The sequence below is a fragment of the Oryctolagus cuniculus genome, chromosome Y (genome assembly GCF_051225735.1).
Source record: "Oryctolagus cuniculus isolate XC-2025 breed Fujian yellow rabbit chromosome Y, ASM5122573v1, whole genome shotgun sequence".
Taxonomy (NCBI): domain Eukaryota; kingdom Metazoa; phylum Chordata; class Mammalia; order Lagomorpha; family Leporidae; genus Oryctolagus; species Oryctolagus cuniculus.
This window is the reverse complement of record NC_142889.1, coordinates 14,769,800-14,793,526: the sequence shown is the minus strand read 5'-3', so window position 1 is coordinate 14,793,526 and position 23,727 is coordinate 14,769,800. Positions and strand designations below refer to the sequence as shown.

The following is a 23,727-nucleotide window of genomic DNA, read 5'->3' as shown; positions in this document are numbered from 1 at the left end:
CACTGCCTCTTAAACAGGCTGAATAAGGAGCACAGTGATTGTCCTAGTCTCCTCAAACAGTGGTGGTGGTGGATCCAGTACCCACTAGGCAATCACTATCCAATTTACTATGAGCAGCCCTGCCATCTACAGAGCCCACTCCTGTCCATCCTGACACAATGCACTATGGAGCTAAGTGCCTCTGCCTTCAACAGACTGACAGCGCTGTAAACCAGATGAAGGCCCTGACCTGCCTGCTGCACAGCAGCTGTCCACGTTTAACTGGAGGAACCCAGACATCCAGCCATGTCTCTGCTTTGGGGACTTGGAACTATTTATACCATATTGCTGTTGCTGCCCATGTTCTGGAACTCAGCACATGCCACTGTCATCCTTTACATAAAATCACATCAGGAGATTCCCTCATCATCAACATTCCACCCTGCTCTCTGCTACGTGAAGCTCATCTGACAGCTGTTGTCACAGGCCTGTTGGGTCTGACAGCTGCACCTGGTGGGCTGGGAGGAGAGAGAACAGGTATTAACCATCCCAGCTGGCTGGACATCCCCTTTCCACCATGAGGCTTTGCTCACCATGGGTGTGGCAAGCTGCTTTTTAGTAAATTATTTATTTTTGACATGAAACACTGTCAAATGCCAGACTCTCTGAGAGACCCAGCCAGCAACCCTCTCCCTCCTCAGACTCAGAGGCTCAGTGGTGAGGAGCAGTCTTGTTGAATATTCAGGGAACATTGGGGCAAAGCCCTAAGGGAACTCTCTCCTAGTTTCCTCACATTTGAGTGTATGGCCCACCCCAGCTGTCTGAAGGCCTCCATCAGCCCCTGCCTCTTGCTGCCCCTCTGTCTCAGAATCCCTGCATCTCCCTCTTCCATCCCACAACAAGATCTGGAACAGGTGGTCAGCAGGGAAGGACACCGTGGACCACATGGGGTAGACACAGAAACATGCACACTTGTCATGGAATGTGTTCCATGCTGTTTCCTCACAGCTAATGTTAGACCTGTGTTTCCTTCCATACCCACAGTTACTACACTCCCTACTGCCATGATGCCATTTTTCTTCCTGCCAATCTGGGAAGGGGCCAGGCAGGGACCTCTACCTTGTAGTAAGTAAAAATAGAAAGATAAAATCAGCAAAAGAGGAAATGTATGTTTCAAACAATAAGAATGGTATATAAAATGTAACAGCATGTGATTTTACAAAGTTACAAAAGCACTTTTATAGTATTATATTCAAGATTTATCAGTTGGACACCATAACAAAATTCAGACCAGTAACTTTATTCTTCTATTGTTGGTTCTGAAAAAAGGCAATAAAGTATAGGTTAAATGGGTGGAATATCTCTGAAAGTGGAGACTGAAGTGATATCATGCACTGCCTTTAAGGGTTAATACTTACATGATTGAACAGCAAGGAAGATATTTTTCACTATATTAAGAGCTTAAAAATAAATAAAAATGTTTCAATCATTAGAATATTAAAGTTAATGCATCTTAACCCCATCACACCACATTCCTTTGTCAACCTCCCAAATTCACCACCTCTGTATATGGGAAAATTATTTTTGCTTAAAACTATGCACACTATAGTATAATGATTTTTATTTTCATTATCTATTTTGATTTTTTGCTTTGTCTCAGTTTGTATGTTTTCAAACACATTTATTTTCCATTTATAATCAGATATTAGCCCTATGACTTTATGTTAATTTCCATTGTAATACCTTCAAGTATGTTAATATTTGATTTTTATTTTTAACTCATTTTTGTATTTTTTATTTTTAAATACAGCACACGGATTTAATTATGATAATTTTGTTATATTTGTTTCTGTGTGTCAACATGGCTTGCAAGGTATCTGTTAGCACATCCTGTTTAACTATTACTGTAGTTCAAAGTATTTGAACAAAAATCTCTGTTGTGATGTATTCTCTTGAAAAACTAAGGTGAAAATGGAAGTCATTGAGATAATTTCCTTGGAATGTTCATTATAATGGAGGAAGTTTATGCTGCAAAATCATTTTCCTTATTCCTTCCTGAAACACAGTGTGTTGGTCATACAGCAGCTAATGTGTAGCCATGAGCTAAGAATATAGGGAATGTAAGTCACATTATCAAGATCATGTCACTTTTACACTCTCAGATTACCATATTAGCCACAGATCAAGTAATTTAGGGAGCTTTATTACATAGGAAAAATACCAATGATTTCGATAAGCCCATTGGATCAATTTTCCATATATGTAGGTTTATTCTTAACTGAAGAGAAACAATATATCCTTTTTATTTTGTTTAGTAAGCACAATTGTCATCAGTCAAGCCCCTCATCTCCTACCCAGGTTGTCCCTTATGGTACTTTAGTCTCCCACAAATGAGGCATGAAGTCTCTCTGATATTAAGGAAAAGACTTCCCAGTGTGTGTACCCCTTTAGCTTCAACAGAATCCTAGTATTACTTCAGGAATATAACTATGAGAAAGATTTATCAAGTAATATAGATAGCTTGTAGACTATAATACTATTTTAAAGTTTCTAAAATGATGTTTGCTGTTCCTTCTATCAGTTGTATTAAAAGACACTTAATTAAAATTAATCTAAATAAAAATAGCAGTTATGTTTACTTGCTCATGAATTCACTTTTGTAATTTTCTTTTTTGCAATAAACACATGTCTAGAGAAAGTAGTTTTCAAGATGTTTCCTAAAACAAATTTCCTTTAGCTTAAGAGATAGTAGTCCGAAAACTAGAGAAAATAAGGAAAGATAATATAATTTAAATAAATAACTGTGAGAGGGCATAATAACACTTGGCTGTTAATTGTGCATGCACAATTTCAGCTAGTAATACCTGGCTCATTTTGGTCCTTATTATGTATTGTTATCTGCAAAATAGTTGTTATCTTAAGGTAAGTGTTATAGCACAGTAGGTTAAGCTGACACTTAGAATGCACACATCAATCCAGGTTCCTGATAATTTATTGTGAGAAGCAGATACTGGCCCAAGTACATGGGTTGCTGCCATCTACATAGGAGACCTGGATGAAGTTGCTTCTTCTTGGCTTTGGCCTGGCCCAGCTCCAGCTGCAGCTCTTCAGGGAATTTGGAGAATGAAACTGAAAAGCTTCTCTCTCTCTCTCTCTCTCTCTCTCTCTCTCTCTCTCTCTCTCTCTCTCCTCTCTCCCCTCTCCCCTCTCCCCTCTCTCCTCTCTCCTCTCTCCTCTCTCTGTTCTTCCCTCTCTTTCTCTCTCTACCTCTCCCTCTGTATCTTTCTGTTTCTCCGTTTCTAACATCCTATCCTTCCAAAAATAAATACCTTTATAATAGAATATCCAATGTAGCCATAGAAACACTTCTATTTTATATTTTTGTGCAGAAATTAAAGCTGAAAGCAGTGTTTGACATGATTTGTTTACCTTTGTATAGAGTAAAATTGCTGTAATTTTCCCAGTGCATTTCTGTAATTATTTAAAAGTCCAAGAGCATTTATCAATATATTTTTTCAAAAAAACCAGGAATTCAGGCACAACCCATGTAATATTTACAATAAATTAGTAAAGGAAATGTTGATGCTGGCTTAGGTACTGAGAGTTTGTTGGGTTTTATGAGCTAAAAAGGGTGTGTATCATCAAGAACTATGCATATGGATGCTGTTAGGCTCAAAGAAAAGAGCTTATCCAAAATTTTGCCATTTGAAAAATTATTGTCTTTTACTTTAGGCCCACAATCTAGATATAGATGACAAAAAGAATTCCTAAAGTGTAGAGAACATTTTTGCTTCAGTAACTTAAAATGAAATGTGTCAGGTAAAGAGGACACTAGGGTCCTACAAAAGTAGAGTTAGAAGACACCATTTTTCACCGAGGTGTGTTACTTTGAAGCACTAGGCATTGCAGTGAGATTTCCTCACCCTCACACAATCAACTTTAAAATATGTTCTCTAATATTATTGTGCCTTTTATTTCAATGTGTGTGTGTGTGTGTGTGTGTGTGTGTGTGTGTGTGTGTGTTTGATATGAGAAATGGTAATAAGGACTGATCAGTCTAGTGATGGTTCTCTGGGATATCCAGAGTTGATATTAAAGTCAATGGGATAAGTGAGGTCAAAATCAAAGAGGTGGAGATCAGTTAGTGAACAGATGCTTTACATGAATCAGAATAATTCCACTTCTAGTTAGAAATCTAGCAATAATCTGGGTTAGGTACAGAGAAGTCATGGATAAGGATATGCATAACAGTGTTTTTATGATATCAAAAAACCATGGAAACAGCCCAAAATGTCACCATTGTTAGAGTGAACAAACTAATCAGCACATATTCACGTAGTAAAGACTGCACAGTGAAAGTGGATCAACAAGACGTATGTCTACTCTGATGAATCCTAAAAAGTATATTATGGAAGCAAGTTGGATTTGGCACCATGTGATTTTTTTCATAAACAAAATGCAAAATCAAAAAATATTAAACAATATCACTTAAAGAATGTTTATAGTTGGGTGGAGGAAACCTGACAGGCTGCCTCCCTGTGCAGGAGAGAACAACCCACTTAAAGAATGATTATCATAAAATCAAAGAGAGTGACTTCCACTGGGGAAGAATTGTAACAGAGAGGTAGGAAAAGGTTTCCAAAGTATAGTAACAGTTAAATTTGTAATTTGGTTAGTGGATTCATCAATGCTTGCAATGCACATATTGTAAATTATATACAAAATATAGAACACTAGTATTGGCTCTCTTTTATTGTGTCTTGTCTCCTGGAATTTTCAGAGTATCAGGGACTACTATTACTTCATTTTATATAAGGGTAAATTTTGATATGGTTACCTGGTCAAAGTCATATGGGGTAAATTATCCATGAATTCTCCATGAACACACAGGATGGCTGCTTTTGATTTATTCCATAACATTCAATGGACCTGGTAGAATTATCTTTCACTGTTTCCTTAAGATACACCAAGGTGGTAAATTATATGGAATACTTGAGGGCAGAATTTGAAGGTTTTCTGTGTTGAGTTGTTCCACATGTATCAAATATGCAGACTCACTATTGTGAACAAAAATATTTGCCATATAATTAATACATTTTCAAAAATTTCTCTACCAGGAGATGATTTCAACATCTTCTTTCCACTTTTCTATTTCCAATTTAGTTTTCTACTTCTCAGAGTACTCTTTACTTGGCTCTATTCATCCTTAAATATTATTTAATAACCTTTCACAATATTGTGCATAGTAACAAATATTAGTTTTAAAGATAACTTTTTTTTTATCCAAGGTAGAGTGGCAACATCTTGCTTAGCAGAGGACAACAAGCAAGTAATAAACAATTAAATTATAAAGATAGAAACTTTAGGTATAATTTATTTTTACATGATGAAATTAAGGCCCAGAGAAGTGGTACCACTGACATGAAATATGCAAATGATATGGTCAAGGCCTAATTTCTAACTCTGTATGTCTGTATGACATAGAAATGTTTTGAACAACTTTAAAAAGTAGATTTTATTTTTGACTTGATAATGAATAAGGATACCCCTTAGTTTCTCTTTACTCACACCTTTTCAAATTCCTTTCCTGTTACATTGTGTGGACCTTCACTTCAGAAACACTTTAAGCCACCAAAGGATATATGTGTTTGATATCTCATCTACAAAATCAGTGACAAAGATAACTTTGAATGATTGTCATCCTGTATATTCACATTAAGAATTTTTTGTTTGTTCTACGTAATAATATTGGTTGAATTCTGTAATTAATACACAGTTATTCTTAAGTGTTGAAATTTAACTGAAAAGTGATCCATGTTAAATATAAGAGTGGGAATAAGAGAGGGAAGAGATGTACAATTTGGGACATGCTCAAGCTGACTTGCCCCAAATGGTAGACTTAGAAACATACTAGGGGACTCCAATTCAATCCCATCAAGGTGGCATGTACCAATGCCATCTCACTAGTCCAAGTGATCAATTTCGGTTCACAATTGATTGTAATGATAGGACTAAGAGTCAAAGGGATCACATAAAAAAGACTAGTGTCTGAAAATACTAACCGATAGAATAAAAAAGGGAGAGAACAATCCAACATGGGAAGCAGGATACACAGCAGACTCATAGAATGGTAGATGTCCTAAACAGCACTCTGGCCTCAGAATCAGCCCTTAAGGCATTTGGATCTGGCTGAAGAGCCCATGAGAGTATTTTAGGCATGGAAAGCCAAGACGCTCTGGCAAAAAAATGACCTAAATGAAAGATCTCTGCGAGTGAGATCCCAGTGGAAAGAATGGGTCATCAAAGAAGGCAGTACCTTTCTCTGAAGGGAGGAGAGAACTGCCACTTTGACTATGACCTTGTCTAAATATGATCACAGTTGGTGAACTCAAAAGGCCTCCATAGCCTTGGCAACTCATGACTAGAGCCTAGGGAGATTACTGATGCCATAAACAAGAGTGTCAATTTGTTAAGTCAACAACAGGAGTCACTGTGTACTTACTCCTCATGTAGGATCTCCAAACTTAATGTGCTGTACATTGTGATTTAATGTTATAACTAGTAGTCAAATAGTATTTTTCACTTTGTGTTTCTATGTGGGTGCAAACTGTTGAAATTTTTTCTTAATATATACTAAACTGATCTTCTGTATATAAAGAGAATTGAAAATGAATCTTGATGTGAATGGAAGGGGAGAGGGAGTGGGAAAGGGGAGGGTTGTGGGTGGGAGGTAAGGTAAGGGGGGGAAAGCCATTGTAAGCCATAAGCTGTACTTTGGAAATTTATATTCATTAAATAAAAGTTTAAAAAAAGAAAATTAGGCAAGAAAAATGTTAGAAAATGTATACATACGTTTTGTGGATTAAGCAGGAAATTATTTGAAAGAAAATATTATGTTTAATTTGTAAGGATCAATTAATACATCCATGAAATAGCAAATTTGCACTGACAGTCTTGGTGCAAATTTGGGAAGCTGGAATCTCAGAGCTACTTGCTATATCACACTTTTTTGAGAATAAAACATTGGAGTGGTGCACTAGACTATCTATTCCTCTGTCTGTGGCACTAGCATCCCATATGGGTGCTAGTTCTAGTCCTAGTTGCTCCTCTTCCAGTTCAGCTCTCTTCTGTGGCCTGGGAAAGCAGTGGAGGATGGCCCAGGTGCTTGGGCCCCTGTACCTGCATGGGAGACCAGGAGGAAGCATCTGGTTCCTGGCTTTGGATCAGTGCAGCTCTGTCCATTACAGCCATTTGGGGAGTGAACCAATGGAAGGAAGACCTTTCTCTCTGTCTCTCTCTCACTGTTTATGATTCTGTCCAATAAAATAAAAATCTAAAAAAAATGAAAAGGAAATACTAAAGAAATAAATGAATGTCTCAATTTTTCAAAAGTATAAATGCACTGCACTTTCTTTTTTAAAAAAATTTTTTTGGCAGGCAGAGTGGACAGTGAGAGAGAGAGACAGAGAGGTCTTCCTTTGCCATTGGTTCACCCTCCAATGGCCACCGCGGTGCTGCTGGTGCACCGCGCTGATCCAAAAGCAGGAGCCAGGTGCTTCTCCTGGTCTCCCATGTGGGTTCAGGGCCCAAGCACTTGGGCCATCCTCCACTACACTCCCTGGCCAGAGCAGAGAGCTGGCCTGGAAGAGGGGCAACCGGGACAGAATCTGGTGCCCAACTGGGACTAAAACCCAGTGTGCTGGCGCCACAAGTGGAGGATTAGCCTATTGAGCTGCGGTGCCGGCCCACTGCACTTTCATTACAATGAAATACATAAAGCAGCTACCTTATGAAAAGAAAAGGTTTAACTGAATTTTGGATACCCAATGTCCAAATGACATAACACAGACCCTTCTGGTAAGAGTCTGATGCTAATAGCTAAGCCTATATGGAAGAAAGATCACAGGGTGAGGAGGAAAAAGAATTGGAACAGATCAGACTTTTACAACAAGCTTCTCATGAAGACTGAAAAGGTCACATGGAAACAACCTTCCAAGTGTATCCATCCACAGGACCCCACTTCATAAAGTACCTAAGTTCCCTGGTAACACTGCTTTTGATGTATCTCTTTAAGTTTTATATTGCATATTCATTTTTTCTATGAATATTTTGATTCCTCCTTTTTTTTTTTTTGACAGGCAGAGTGGACAGTGAGAGAGCCAGAGAGAAAGGTCTTCCTTTGCCGTTGGTTCACCCTCCAATGGCTGCCGCGGCATGCTGTGGCCAGCGCACCACACTGATCCGACGGCAGGAGCCAGGTACTCATCCTGGTCTCCCATGGGGTGCAGGGACCAAGCACTTGGGCCATCCTCCACTGCACTCCCGGGCCACAGCAGAGAGCTGTCCTGGAAGAGGGGCAACCGGCACAGAATCCAGCAGCCCTACCGGGACTAGAACCCGGTGTGCCAGTGCCGCAAGGTGGAGGATTAGCCTAGTGAGCAGCGGCGCTGGCCCTTGATTCCTCCTTTTGATTTATATTATGACCCACTCTTCATTCAGGAGCATGTTGTTCAGTTTCCATATATTTGAATATTTTTAAGAGATTCTTAAGTTGTTAATTTCCTGTCTTGCTCCATTGTGGTTAGATAACATACATGGTATGATTTCAATTTTTTTTTTAATTTGATGAAACTTGCTTTATGGCCTAGCATATGGTCTATCTAGAGAAAGTTACATGTGCTGATGAAAAGAATGTATATTATTCAACTCTAGGATGAAATGTTCTGTATAGATATCAGATACATTTGGTCCATAGTGTAGTAAGCTCTGTTTGTTGATTTTTTTGTCTAGTTGATCTATCCATTGATGAAAGTGGGGTGTCAAAGCCCCCCATTAATTTTGTACCTTAAGCAAATTGGGTATAGAAGGAACATTCCTCAACACCATCAGATGACAAGCCCACAGTCAGCATCATATTGAATGGGCAAAAGTTGGATACCATCAAATTAATGGAGGACAATATCTGGGGAAATGCTACAAGACATTGGCATAAGCAAAGACTTCTTAGGAACCACTCCAGAAGCAAAGGCAATCAAAATAAAAATAGACAATTGGGATTATATTAAGAAGTTTCTGGGGGCGAGGATTGTGTATGATTTATTTTGAAAGTCATAGTTACAGAGAGTGAGGGGGAGACAAACAGGGAGATTTTCCATTCCCTGGTTAACTCCCTAAATGGCCACCATGGCCAGCACTAGACCAGGATGAAACCAGGACCCAGGAGCTTCATCCAGGTCTCCCATATAGGTGTCTTGGACCCAAACACTTGGGACATTTTCTACTGCTTTTCTCAGGACAGTAGCTGAAAGCTGGATGGGAAGTGTAGTAGAAGGGGCATGAATCATTCTCATATGAGATGTTGGTGTCACAGGCAGCAGCAGCTTTACCCACTATGCCACAACATCAGCCTCACAAAAATATTTTTAAGTTTTTAACATCATAAGAATTTTTATTTGAAAATAACATATTCTAATGCAAGCCACATTATGTGCATATATTCAATAGTCTTGACCTTACAACTTCAAGCAGGATGAAATCTACCTAAGTTAAGAAAGCATACCATGGAATTACCATCACCTATACTTGAGGTTTAAAGTTATTTTACAGCCAGATGCAATTTCACAAATTGCATAAGTCTGATGAGATTATTATATATAGTAATCAAACATAAACTGTTACAGAACAATTGATATAAAGTTGTAGACAGATACATATGAAGGTAATAATTCTCCCATCTGTAATATTACAAAAGTTATCAGTAATTAACTTACATTATAAAAAGAAAAAAATTTATGCTCACAAAACAGAACCTTTACATGTAAAAATCTAGGACTGAAAACAGTAATTTGAGAACTACTGTTCAATCAAAATTTGATTATCATTGACTCAACCTTGTTATTTAAATGCACATTTAAAATAACTTTCTGAAGGTAAATGTTTATTCTATGCTAGGTACAAAATAAAATCTTACAATACACTTCTGTCTCACAAGTTTACAGACAAATCAGTCAGACTGACCACACATCAGCCTGGTAAGTGTTGTCAAAACTATCTTCCCAGGGAACTACTGAGACAGAAGAGAAAACAAAGAGATCTCACCACAGAATATTGTATGAGGAATCCCTGGTTATAAACCAATTCAAAGAAGTCACCAAACATTTTTCAACTGAGTTCATCTGTATACACAGGGACAATGATATATAGTTCATCATTTACTGTTCTTGGGAGAAGAATTCATGTCCATTCACGCTCACTCTGCACAAGGCACTGTTAAGGGCTCAGAGAGACAAAGCACATCCCACAGGGCTCCAATGTGGTTAGGGGGTGAAAAGGCTGAGGATCGCTGGACAAATCATCACTTCCAGTGAGTTCACTATCCCTATCCCTTTAATTTCCTGGCAAGTTCAAAGATTAAAAAGTGTCTAAACCAAGTCTTATGTTTTGTCATGTATGTTCAGAATGGGATCATTGTGCATCAGAATTACCTGTAATGCTTGGCAGTGCCCAAGCCAGGCCTCACTCAAAGTTTAGTGCTTCAGAATCCTCTAGGAGCCTGGCAGTTCTGAGGCATCTTCCTAGTCAAGAGCTCTTTCATTTTAAAGGCTGCTAACAGAAATGCACATGCTTATTAATAGGAGTACACATATGTCCATTCAACTTGTATTTCTTACCATAAAACTCATCATGTGTCACAGACCCATTTAAAGTTCTCATTAAAAAGACTTCCAGTCAAAACAGGAGAGCAACAGCAAATGGTCCACAGCATTGCTGACCTCAGCTGGCAGAGGCCTTTAGGTGCTGATACTGAACATAATCTGTATGTGTGCATCCTTTTCAGGGGAACAAAAGTGGGCGAGCCAATCAAGGTTATGAATCCCTAACAATATTTTCAATATTAAACTAACCTCTAAAGTCAAGTCCACTGAATACAGTTACAAATGTGGTAAACTGACACAGCTGGTTCTCTGGATGATTGTCCAAGGTTAGCTCATAGCCATGTTTTCATTTATTGCACCTATAACATGTGACAGATTTCACATCTGGGCCAGTTGCAGAACCTCAGTAAAATGAAAGTAATAGTGCTGCATTGCTGTAGCTACTATTACATAAAAAAATCAGAAAACTAAGCCTCACAAAGGCATTATTATTATAAAAGCTAGCACAAGTGTAATGTCTCAAAAAAATCCCCATTAATATATAATTTTAACACTACACTGGGAAGAAATATTTAATATTAAAAGTAATTTTTTCAGAGTACACAACCACAAAGGAGAGTTTAAGGATTTGTCATACAGATATTGTGTTACCTTAGGCACCTCACATATAAAATATGGAAAACAGTGCAACCAGAGGAAAATTTGACTGTTGCATTTGTTGACCCTGTCTAGTTTGAGCGTTTGTAGTTCACCCTAAACTCCCACATGAACCAATGCATGCGCTTCAGCCAATCGCATGCTCAGCCGCCCAGCCCCAGGGTCTGGGAAGAGCAACATGGAGGCTTCTCCCAGTGTGGAGGCCCTGACTGCACCTGGCACTGGGGCCATGAATCGACCTTTCGCGGACAAAACCAGCTTCCTTCCCCGTGACCCCAGGTGTACTCCGCATCCAACACAGGCCATCCCTTCTCCCGCTCACTGCAAGAGCCCAGACTCCTGCATGCTGCCCATGGCAGACATGGACCCTATTTGAAGGCCGCATTGGCGCCAAATTCGGAGGTAATGTATAAGAGGGTGTAGTGGGCCTGGAGCACAGACAGGGAAGCGGCTGCGAAGGCTGAACCCGGCGCCTTCTTTTGCTAAGAGGCAGTGGCAGCGCTCTCAGTGCATAGAGGCCACTCTCCTCTCTGCCCACAGCCTGGCCAAGCAGGAGGAGGGACCCTGACCGCCCCGAGGATCCAGTGCAGAGCTGGAACCCGGCCATCCTCCTTTAGAGGGCCGGGCCACTCACCTCCATGCCCACAGCTGGGCCAAGCAGGAGGGCGCACCCTGAGGAGCTCTGCTGGAGGTAATGGCCACATCCCGCCTACCAGTTGCCACCTTTTCCCACCCCTGTCAGCGCTGACATTTTTTATCTCTATGGAAATGGTTGTGGCTGGGCCAGGTTCCTCTCCGGCTTCTCCACTTTCTCCTCTTGCTTTTTCTGTCCTCGTAGGCTGTTCTGTAGTCCCTCTTCCAGCACTTGCTGGCTCCTTGCCGGGCCAATCACCATGTTGTCTGAGGGGAGCATGAGGATAAAATATTTGTGACTTCTCCTTGGAAGTCTTCAAAGAAAGGTCTCTGTAAGTCAAACCAAGGGTAACTTTTCCCTTTCCCCATCACTGGTAGACATTGTTTTAGATAATGTTAGTAAAACAATAAAATCACACTTTTGAAGCTGTTGTAGATGCTCTCAAAAGTGCTTTCATACAAACTCTCAGCTCCACTGTGACACTTACCCACCGGCATTTCTTTTCTAGCTAAATTGTTATTAAGCCCTGTCTTCTTGCTTTTGATTAATGAAGGACTTTTCATTTGCTTTTTGGGAGCAAAGGAAGTAAAGAGTAGTGATGTGGGGAATAAAATTTATTAATTTACACATCTCTTTAATCATTATGTAAGGTTCACACTTGAAATACAAGGTTAATAAGATCATACTTTCTGCCAATCCATGTATCATTTGTTCTCAAATAGTAACTCTAAAAATAAATATACCTTTGAATTTCATTCTCCACAAAATTTAATAGAAGTGTATGTATACATGATGCACATAAAAGTGTGTAAATGCAGATTATATTTTAATTAAACTTTATTTTTTTCAATTAAATAAAAAAATTAAGAAATATAATTAGGGCTATTGGTAGGTTTTAAGCATGGAGATTTTTATGTCAGATTTTTAAAAGATCACATAGATTGTTGAGACTAGACAGCAGAGGGTAAGTGTAAATGGTTAAGAGATAGTAAGAAGTTTTTCCAGGGAGAGCTGATGGTATCTTGAACCAGGAAGGAACAGTGGAGAAACTGAGATCCTCACTGTATTCACAATATATTAAAAAAAAAAAACCTCAATCATAAGATTAGTGAGTGATTTTATGTTACAGAGTAGTCATACTTAAATATGACTCCTAGGTTTTTATATTGGGCTGGAAGGTGGTTTTGATTTGCCTGAATAAGGTAAAACATAAAGAGGAGTAAAGTTAGATAAAGTGGTTAGGAATTACTAGTAGAATAGGAAGTTGATAACTTCTGACTTCTTGGCTTATATCCCAGAGAGGAGTGGAGCTGTTCACTTCTCAGAGACATGGCATGGCACAGCATTCACAGCCTTGCCAGTGTTCTTGGTCTTTGTCAGCCTGTTCTTTACTGCTTGATGGCAAATCCACTCCCAGAGTTAGATCCTGATCCTGGAATGGCTTTGTTGATTTGGGCTTCTGTTTCCTCTTCTTCCAAACTCTCAGAACTGCTAATGGTGTCTGACACATAAGTATTGTCTTGTAGTGGCACATCTTCCTCTGCCTTCTGATTCCAGCTGGGCGCTGAGGTTGGTTTCCCATGCATATTCATGTCCAGGAGGTTATAGGCTGAGTCAGGAACCACCTGGCCTCTCTGTTCCTTCACTGGTATCTCTCTCTCACTCACCCAAGCACACACACACACACACACACATACACACACACACACACACAAACCTTCCTTCACTGATACATAACAGTGTAACATATACACACACCCTTCCTACACTGATAGATGACAGTGTAACACACACACACACTCTTCCTTCACTGATAGATGACAGTGTAACACACACACACACACACACACATCCTTCACTGATACATAACAGTGTAACATACACACACACCCTTCCTTCACTGATAGATGGCAGTGTAACACACACATACACACCCTTCCTTCACTGATACATGGCAGTGTAACACACATACACACCTTCCCTGATAGATGGCAGTGTATCAGATCAGCTCTCATCGCCAATCTGAAGCCAGGAGCCAGGAGCTTCTTCCTGGTCTCCCATGCAAGTGTAGGGGCCCAAGAACCTGGGCCATCTTCTACTGCTTTCCCAGGCCATAGCAGAGAGCTAGACTGGAAGAAGGGCAGCCAGGACAAGAACCTGCACCCACATGGGATGCCAGCACTGCAGGCAGAGGATTAACCAAGTGAGTCAAGGCACTGCCCCGACTAACAGCATTTTCAATTGAAAATGGGTTAATGAGTGAGAGCTTTGGTGGTGAGGGAGGTGGCGGCAGTGGGGACCAGTGCGGGGAGGGCAGAGGTCCTGCCTGGGCTTAGTGGCCTCCTCCCACCTCCAGCACCTCCAGCCCTGGCTGCAGCCCAGCCTTGCTGCCCCTTCCCGACTACACTCACCTGCTGCAGCAAGGACGAGGAAGCCAAAGAGGAGCCTGAAAGCGGTTGCAGGAACCCAGTGGGCTGCCAAGGGGCATCTGTGCCTCCGCTGCCCTCAGCCACTGCCACAGCAGCCGCAGCTCCATGGATTGATCAGCCCCGAACTGCAACCCCTCAGGGCGGCCACCACCCTCAACAGCAAGATCCAGGGTGTGCACGGCCACCCCGGCAGGAGCTCCAAAGTGACTGCGACAAAAGGAGCTCAGTACCCTCAGGCAAGAGGCTCCCTCGCTCCCGCTCCAGGGATGCAAGAACTGCACCCCCCAGCCCAGCAGAAATGGCATCGAGCGATCCCATGGTGGCCCACAATGGACTGGACTGGCCAAGGGCGAGGAGGAGCAGGAGGAGGTGTGGCTGCTATCTTTGTCCCTGACCTCAGGCTGCAGTTTAAGAAGCCCCTCAGGCAGGGAGGTTGAGCCAGGGGAGGTTCTGATGATAGGATAGGGTAGTTCCAATAGGAATCTGAGCTCCAGATGCCTGATGTGATGAGACTGAGCACCAAAGATCTGTCTGAACCCTACTCCATTTATACTTATAGAGATTTTATCCACAGCTGGCCACAGCTGTGCTTCTTGGCCATTGTAGGGGAGGAGTGTGTAGGTGTCATCATTTGCAAGTTGGATATGCACAAAAAGATGTTCTGCAGAGGTTATATAGCCATGTTAGCTGTGGATTCCAAACCCAGGAGTAATGGCATGGGTACTAACTTGCTTAAGAAAGCTATTTATGCCATAGTTGAAGGAGACTGTGAGGAGGTTGCTTTGGAAACAGAAATATCAAATAAGTCTGCTTTGAAACTTTATGAAAATCTTGGTTTTGTTCCAGATAAGAGGCTATTCAGATATTATTTAAATGGAGCATTTGTTCTGAAATAAAAGAGATTGTTTTAAACTTCAGGTGTCTTTTGGTATGAAGAAGATGTGTTCAGTTGATAGCCAAGATTTGTTTGTTAATTTGCAAAGTCTGCTGACAATGCTATTTACATAGTGATAATTTTATCACAGAACCAGTAAGTGGAACACGGTTTTTGTTCTTAAAAAAGTCACCATAGGCCGGCGCCATGGTTCAATAGGCTAAACCTCTGCCTGTGGTGCTGGCACCCCGGGTTCTAGTCCCAGTTGGGGCACTGGATTCTGTCCCAGTTGCTCCTCTTCCAGTCCATCTCTCTGCTGTGACCTGGAAGTGCAGTGGAGGATGGCCCAAGTGCTTGCGCCCTGCACCCGCATGGGAAACCAGGAGAAGCACCTGGCTCCTGGCTTCAGATCAGTGCAGTGCGCCAGCCACAGCAGCCATTGGGGGGTGAACCAATGGAAAAGGAAGACCTTTCTGTCTCTCTCTCTCACTGTCCACTCTGCCTGTCAAATAAATAAATAAATAAATAACCCCCAAAGATGGTAAAGTCTCTAAATATATTAACATTTCACACAATACCTACCATAATTTTCTGAAGGGGGTGAGAGAACAGCTTCAATTTTAGGTTTTATTATTATTTTTCAATATTAGATTTCCCAGTCTTGAATATTGGTACCTCATTGATTAGTGAATGAGAAAGTGTGGAATGGGGTATCTTACGAGTAAAGTTAATTAAGTTGTGCTGCCAGTGCCTGTGTAGATAAAAATGTGTGTCTTCATCTTAGCTTTTGAATGCATGCTCTTTTTCTTTCAGGCTTTTACAAGCAAACTTTTGTTTTCATTTAAATTCTAAATTTGGTAATAAATTACTTCAGGGTTTTATAATTTGGATACTTTTTCCAGGTGAGTGACAGAGTGGTTGACTTTAGACGTCCCTTCTTTCATTGCACTAAGAAGTTGAATCTACTTGGAAAACCTTTGAGGAATGGCCCCAAGGGGATGACAAAATTTGATGGAGGGCCGGTGCCACGGCTCACTAGGCTAATCCTCCGCCTTGCAGCGCCAGCACACCAGGTTCTAGTCCCAGTTAGGGTGCCAGATTCTGTCCCGGTTGCCCCTCTTCCAGGCCAGCTCTCTGCTGTGGCCAGAGAGTGCAGTGGAGGATGGCCCAAGTGCTTGGGCCCTGCACCCCATGGGAGACCAGGATAAGTACCTGGCTCCTGCCATCAGATCAGTGTGGTGCGCCGGCTGCAGCGGCCATTGGAGGGTGAACCAATGGCAAAGGAAGACCTTTCTCTCTGGCTCTCTCACTGTCCACTCTGCCTGTCAAAAAATAAAAAAAAAAAAGTTGATGGAGTTGGGAATTACTTGGTTTTGGACTAAAAAGTCAAATGATTACCATATTGTTCCACTGGTTTATGTTGAATATCAGCATATACCTTACATCTTTAATTGGGTATGTAAAAATTGTTAAGTAGCCTAAAATGTTCAGTTTTAGCATGATAACTCAGCACCAAAATTAAGTCTCCAAGTTGAGGCAAACATCAAATATTATTTTTTATATTAGGCATTCATTTGTCTGATACAAGTTTAAATACAATTCAATTATAATTTGATAGAGGGGGTTCACTTGGCAAGAACTGAGCAAAATTGTTGCAACTTTCTTTTAATGGGAGTGCTGTCTCTTTTTAAGACTTACTGTGCTATCCACTGACACTGGTTTGGCAGTTGGTACTGCTGAACATTTCACTACATGCTACCATGAAGCTGTATATGCTAGTGCTGAAGAGGCTAACGGGTATACTACCATTTTTGATGTGTGGGCTGATCATAATTTCCCTTACACTGGGATGAAACTACTTTAGAGAAGTTCACAGATCAGAAACTAGACAGTAGCTTTTGAATTTGATGCCAGTAAAAAAGAAAAAGTTATTGATAAAAATTGGTTGTAATAATTTCTACTTATTACCCAAATTACCTTCCACACTTGCTTGACAAATCTATGTAAAGAGGTTTGCCACATTTTAACCTTACCATGCATGGGAGCTAAGAAATAATGTTGCATATTAGAGTAGAAGAGAAAAGCAAAGGCTTACATTCATCTTCCAACAGATATATTTTAAAAGTGATGGTTCAGGGCCTGTCACTGTCACACAGTTGGTAAAACCACTTCCTACAGTGCCAGCATCCAGTATGAGCACTGGTTTGAGTCCTGGCTGCTCCACTTCTGACCCAACTCTCTGATGATGTGCCTAGGAAAACAGTGAAAGATGGCTCAGTTCCTTGAGCCCCTGCATCCATATGGGAAGCCTGGAAGAAGCTCTTGGCTCTGGGCTATGGATCAGCCCAGCTCCAGCCATTTCGGCCATTTGGGAAGTGAACCAGCAGATAGGAGATATTCTCTCCCACTCTGCCTCTGCCTCTCTGTAACTCTGCTTTTCCAATAAATAAATCTTTTTAAAAAAAAGAGATATGTCAGTAAAGGCAATTTACATAAAAATAAGATGATGGGAGTACCTTTATAGAACCACTAAACATAATAACATCACTTAGAATTGCTGTCTCTGGGGCTGCCATCATGGCATAGTGGGTTAAGTCGCTGCCTGTGATACCAGCATCATGTATGGGTGTCAGTTCAAGTTCAAGATGCCCCACTTTTGATCCAACTCTGTGATAATAGCTTGGGAAAAGCAGCAAAAGATGACCCAAGTGTATGGGCCTGCGTCACACTTATGGGATACCCAGAAGAAACTCCAGATGTCTGGCTTCAGCTTAGCTCAGCTCTGGCTATTGTGGCCATCTAGAGAGTGAACCAATGTATCAAAAATCTCTTTCTGTCTCTCCTTCTCTCTGTGTAACTCTGACTTTCACATAAACAAATAAATCATTAAAGAATTTTTGGATGTGAAATGACCTACCTGTAAGGAACAATAGGTTGAATATATTTTCTGTTGTACTCAACATGGTATCAAGAGAAGTTGCTGGAGAGCTGACATTGTGGCACAAAGGATAAAGTCATTGCCTGTGATGTGGGCATCCCATGTAGGTACTGGTTTATATCCTGGATGCATCACTTCTGATCCATTCCTTACCAATGGCCTGGGAAAAGCAGAAGATGGCCCAAGTGTTTGGGCCCCTACAACCCTTGTGAGAGACCCAGATGAAGCAATCATCTGGGGATTGAATCAGCAGATGGAAGATCTGTCTCTCCCTTTCTCTCTATGACTATTTTAAATAATTAAATAATCTGTCCTTAGGCCTGTAGGTCATACCAGAAATCTTTAAGCCTAAAATGTCTTTAAGATATTTCTAAAAATATCTAGACATGTCAAAAAGGCTACATGTCACTGGCATTTGCTTTTCTTTATCTAATCAGTAGTGGTTTATAGTTAATTCAACTTGAGAATAAATTGATACCTGAACAGTCTCACTCCTGATAATGAGAGATTTTTTTTAAACTTTTATTTAATAAATAATAAATTTTGAAAGTACAACTTTTGGATTATAGCAGCTTTGCCCCCCATAACCTCCCTCCCACTCACAAACCATCCCATCTCCTGCTCCCTCTCCCATCCAATTCTACATCAAGATTCATTTTCAGCCGGCACCATGGCTCAATAGGCTATCCTCCACCTGCAATGCTGGCACCCCGGGTTCTAGTCCTGGTCGGGGAGCCAGAATCTGTCCCAGTCACTCCTCTTCCTGTCCAGCTCTCTGCTATGGTCCAGGAGTGCAGTGGAGGATGGCCCAAGTGCTTGGGCTCTGCACCCACATGGGAGACCAGAAGAAGCACGTGGCTCCTGGCTTCGGATTGGCGTGGTGCACCGGCCGCAGAGTGCTGGCTGCAGCAGCCAGTGAAGGGTGAAACAATGGAAAAGGAAGACCTTTCTATCTCTCTCACTGTCCACTCGGCCTGTAAAAAAAAAAAAAAAACCAAAAGATTCATTTTCAATTATCTTTATATACAGAAGATCAACTTGGTATATACTAAGTAAAGATTTCAACAGACTGCAGCCACACAGACACACAAATATAAAGTACTGTTTGAGTAGTAATTTTACCATTAATTCGCATAGTACAACACATTAAGGACAGAGGTCCTACATGCGAAGCAAGTATACAAGTTGATCTTCTGTATATAAAGATAATTGAAAATGAATCGATGAGGAATTGGATGGGAGAGGGAATAGGAGATGGGATGGTTTGCAAGTGGGAGGGTGGTTATGGGGGAAAAACCCACTATAATCCAAAAGTTGTACTTTCAAAAATTATATTTATTAAATTTTTAAAAAGTGCCGTTTCTCAATTTCTTACAGTCTGTGTTGTCAAATGAGCCTTCTTTGAAAATATTTCTGCTCTCCTCCTGTAAGAGCAATGCTAAAAATATAACATAAGGACTGGTATCATGGTGTAACAGATAAAAACACTGCCTGCAATCCCAGTATCCTATATATGCATTGGTTCATGTCTTGGCTACTCCACTTCTGATCCAGCTTGCTGCTAATGGCCTACAAAAACTAGTAGAAGGTGGCAAAAGTGTTTGGGCTCCTCCCACCCATGTGGGAGACTCAGATGTAGATCCTGGATCCTAGCTTGTAATTCGTTCAGCTCTGACCTTTGCTACCACCGAAGAGTGAATCAGTAGATGGAAGATACTATCTCTCTCTCACTCTCTCATTCTCTCTCCTCTTTCCTCCTCTAACCCTTCCTCCCTCTCTGTAACTCTGACTTTCAAATAAATAATTAAATCATATATATATATATATATATATATATATATATATATATATATATATAAACACTGCAAGACATTGGTATTGACAAAGACTTCAGGATAAGACCCAAGAAGCACAGGCAATAAAAACAAAAGAAGGGACCAATGGGATTACATCAAGCTTAGAAGCTTCTGCACAGCCAAGGAAGCAATCAACATAGTGAATAAATAACAGACAGAATCGAAGAAAATATTGCAAACTATGCATCTAATAAAGGTAAATATACAAAATACATAAGGAGCTCAAGAAAACAACAAAACGAGCAATAAGTTAAATGGCCAAAGGCATGAATAGGCATTTTTAAAGGCTTAAAAACAAATGGCCAACAGAGATAAAAAGTTCTCAGGATCACTAGCCATCAAGGAAATGCAAAGAGAAACAATGAGTTGTCACTTCACCCCAGTCACAATGGCTATCACCCAAAAATAATAAATGCTGCTGAGGATGTGGAGAAAAAGATACACTAACAAACACTGGTGGCAGTGTAAACTGGTACAACCTATAAGGAAGACTTTATGGAGATTCCTCAGAAATCTAAAAATAAATCTATCAAATGACCAAGCCATCTCACTCCAGGGAATATACTCAAAGGAAATGAAGCATATAGAAGAGTTATGTGTACCTATCATGTTTATAGCAGCTCAATTTACAATACATAAGATATGGAATCTACCCCAGTGTCCATCAACAGATGACTGGATAAAGAAAATGTTTGTATACAAGAAGGATGGCTACTCATCCATAAAAAGACTGAAATCCTATCTTTTGCCACAAAGTGGATGTCATTTGACACCATAATGCTCAGTGAAGTAAGCCAGACTCAAAAAGATAAATAGCACATTTTTTTTTCTGATTTGTGGTAGCTAATATATATAGTACAAAGCTAAAATATATATGTTGGAAATTTATGTCTTGGCATTTTATTATTTACAAGAATTTTCTGTATGCCTTTTGAACATTGTTCTTTCTACTTTTAATTTGTTCATCCCTTTATTCAGTGGAACATTAAGCCTATGATTATAAAGTAAATTAAAAATGTCATTGAAGAAGTTATAAAGTTGAGAGCAGAAAGGATCTAAGAATTATATCTGTGAACTACTTATAATCTTAATAAAGCACTTTAAAAATAAAGTTGAATTAAGTTGTTATAATAATATGTTGGATGAAACAAAATGCTTACACTTCTTATTCTGTACACCTTTTTGAAAACAGTATCAAAAGGAACCGTTGGAATTTATTGTTGAGATCTCCAGTGATTACCACAAAATAAAGCAGCTTATCTGGAAATGGATATGGATATATATATATACACATATATATGAATAACTGTATATATATATGAAAATATATAAATAAATGTTAAAGTGCAGCCAGGATATAGGTGATTTCTCTGTTATAAACCTTCTATTGGAGCAGACATTTGGCTTAGTAGTTAAGACACTGGTTAAGAGGTTATGCCCCATATCAGAATGCTTCAGTTTGAGTCTTCTCTAACTCCTGACTGCAATTTCTTGCTAATGTAGACCATGGGATTAATCCATCATCACTCAAGTAACTGGGTTCTTACCACCTACAGAACAGACCTGGATTCAGTTTCTAGCTCCTGGTTTTAACCTCTCACTTGGCTACTGAAGCCATGTAGCAGGTGAACCAGGAGATGGGAGTTCTCTGTTTCTTTCTTTGTCTCCCCGTTAAACAAATATTTTTAAATTAAAAAGAATGTAACATAGTCTACCTAGAAACCTTTTTAATGCATAAAATTTCACACATTTCATAAGTACAAATTTAGGAACATCGTGGTCTTTCCCACCCTACTCTCCCAACTGCACTCCCACCCTTCTTCCTCCTCCCTCTCCTATTCCCATTCTTATTTTTTACAAAGATCTGTTCAGTTAACTTTATACACATAAGATTAATTCTACAGGAGTTCAAGAAACTCAGCAAGAGCAAAAGAAACAAAACAGCTCAATAAACAATATAAAAAAACTTGTTCAACAGTTGAGATAAGGGCTGTTCAAAATCATAGCCTATCACAGTGTCATTTCACTTCTGTAGATTACCTGTTAGGTGCTCTATTAGTTACCACAGATCAGGGAGATCTTATCAATTGTGAACTGAGCTGTAATGAACATGCAGTTACAGAAAACATTTTCATATGCTGATTTCATTTTCTTTGGGTAAATTCCTAGGAGCGAGATGACTGGGTCATGTGGTAGGTCTTTGTTCAGATTTCTGAAGTATCTCCATACTGTATTCCAAAGTGGTTGTACCAGATTACATTCCCACTAACAGTGGATTAGGGTACCTTTTCCCCACATGCTTGCCAGCATCTGTTTTTTTGTTGATTTCTGTATGAGACTCATTCTAACTGGGTTGTGCTGAAAATTTATTGTGGTTTTGATTTGCATTTCCCTGATGGCTTGTGATCCTGAGAATTTTTTCATGTGTCTATTGGCCATTTTAATTTCCTCTTTTAAAAATGCCTGTTTAAGTCATTTGTGCATTTCTTAACTGGATTGTTTTGTTGTAGTCGAGTTTATTGAGCTCTTTATAGATTCTGGATGTTAATCCTTTATAATTTTCCTAGTTTGCAAATAATTTCCCCCATTCTGTCAATGGCCTCTTTACTTTGCTTAGTATTTCCTTTGCAGTGCACAGCTTCTCAACTTGATGTAATCCCATTTGTCAGTTTGGGCTTTGATTGTGTGTGCTTCTAGGACCTTTTCCAAGAAGTGTTTCCCTATGCCAATGTCTTGCAGAGTTTCTCCAATGTTCCTTAGTAATTTGATAGTCCTCTAGGTTTAGGACATTGATCCATTTTGAAGGATTTTGTGTAGATGTAGGGTAGGGGTCTTATTTCTTACTTCTGCATGTAGAGACCCAGTAGTCCCAAAACATTTGCTGTAGAGACTGACCTTGCTGCAGGGATTGATTTTAGCTCCTTTGTCAAATTTAAGTTGGTTGGAGGCCCATGGATTTATTTTAGGTGTTTCTATTCTGTTCCATTGGTCTAATGTTTTACCTCTTTTTTTCTTTTTCATTTTTGTCAGTACCAGACTTTTGATTATAACTGCACTGTAGTATGTCTTGAAAACAAAAACTTCCTACAAGCCAAGGGCAGCTGAGGGCCTGGGTGGATCAGAGCGGGGAGCACCCCAGGCAGTGCGTCCACACCCACTTCCTCACCAGCCGAGGCCCAGCATCCTGCACCAGGTGTGGTGCCATTCAGAAAAGTATCATGTAGTCCTCAGCCACCAGGAGCTCCAGGCTGCTGTTGACTTAGCTGCGTGGGGCAGCGGGTTGGGTTCAGGGCGGCCATGCCCAGCCCGGGCCTCCCCCATGGGCCTCAGGGATCGGGGTCCCCCCTCAGGCAAGGCATGGGGCTTGAAGGAGAGGGCCACGGGCTCTGGGGAGGGGCGGGGGTCTTTGGGAAGGGTTGGGGGGCTTTGGTGGAGGGGGCCCACGGACTCTGTGGAGGGGGCCTCAGGCTCTGGGGAGGGTCAGGGGGCTCTGGGAAGGGTCCAGGGATCTGGGGCAGGGGTCGTGTTCCAGGCCCTCGGGCCCCCTCTGGGCGGGCCTTGGGGGTGGACATGACAACCGAGCTCAGCACACCGGGTACCTGGGGGTCCCCGCCCCACTGGCCGCCTGTGCTGGGTGGAACTCTGGGGGTCCAGGAGTGAGAGTGGCAGTGATGGACAACTGTCACTCATCCTCCCCATGAAACT

At 40.7% G+C, this 23,727-nt stretch overlaps 1 pseudogene; it reads left to right on the top strand.

Annotated features, from left to right (window-relative positions):
* The first annotated feature begins 158 nt into the window (after positions 1-158).
* LOC149119268 (N-alpha-acetyltransferase 30 pseudogene) lies at positions 159-15,250 on the top strand (annotated as a pseudogene).
* Positions 15,251-23,727: the final 8,477 nt, after the last annotated feature.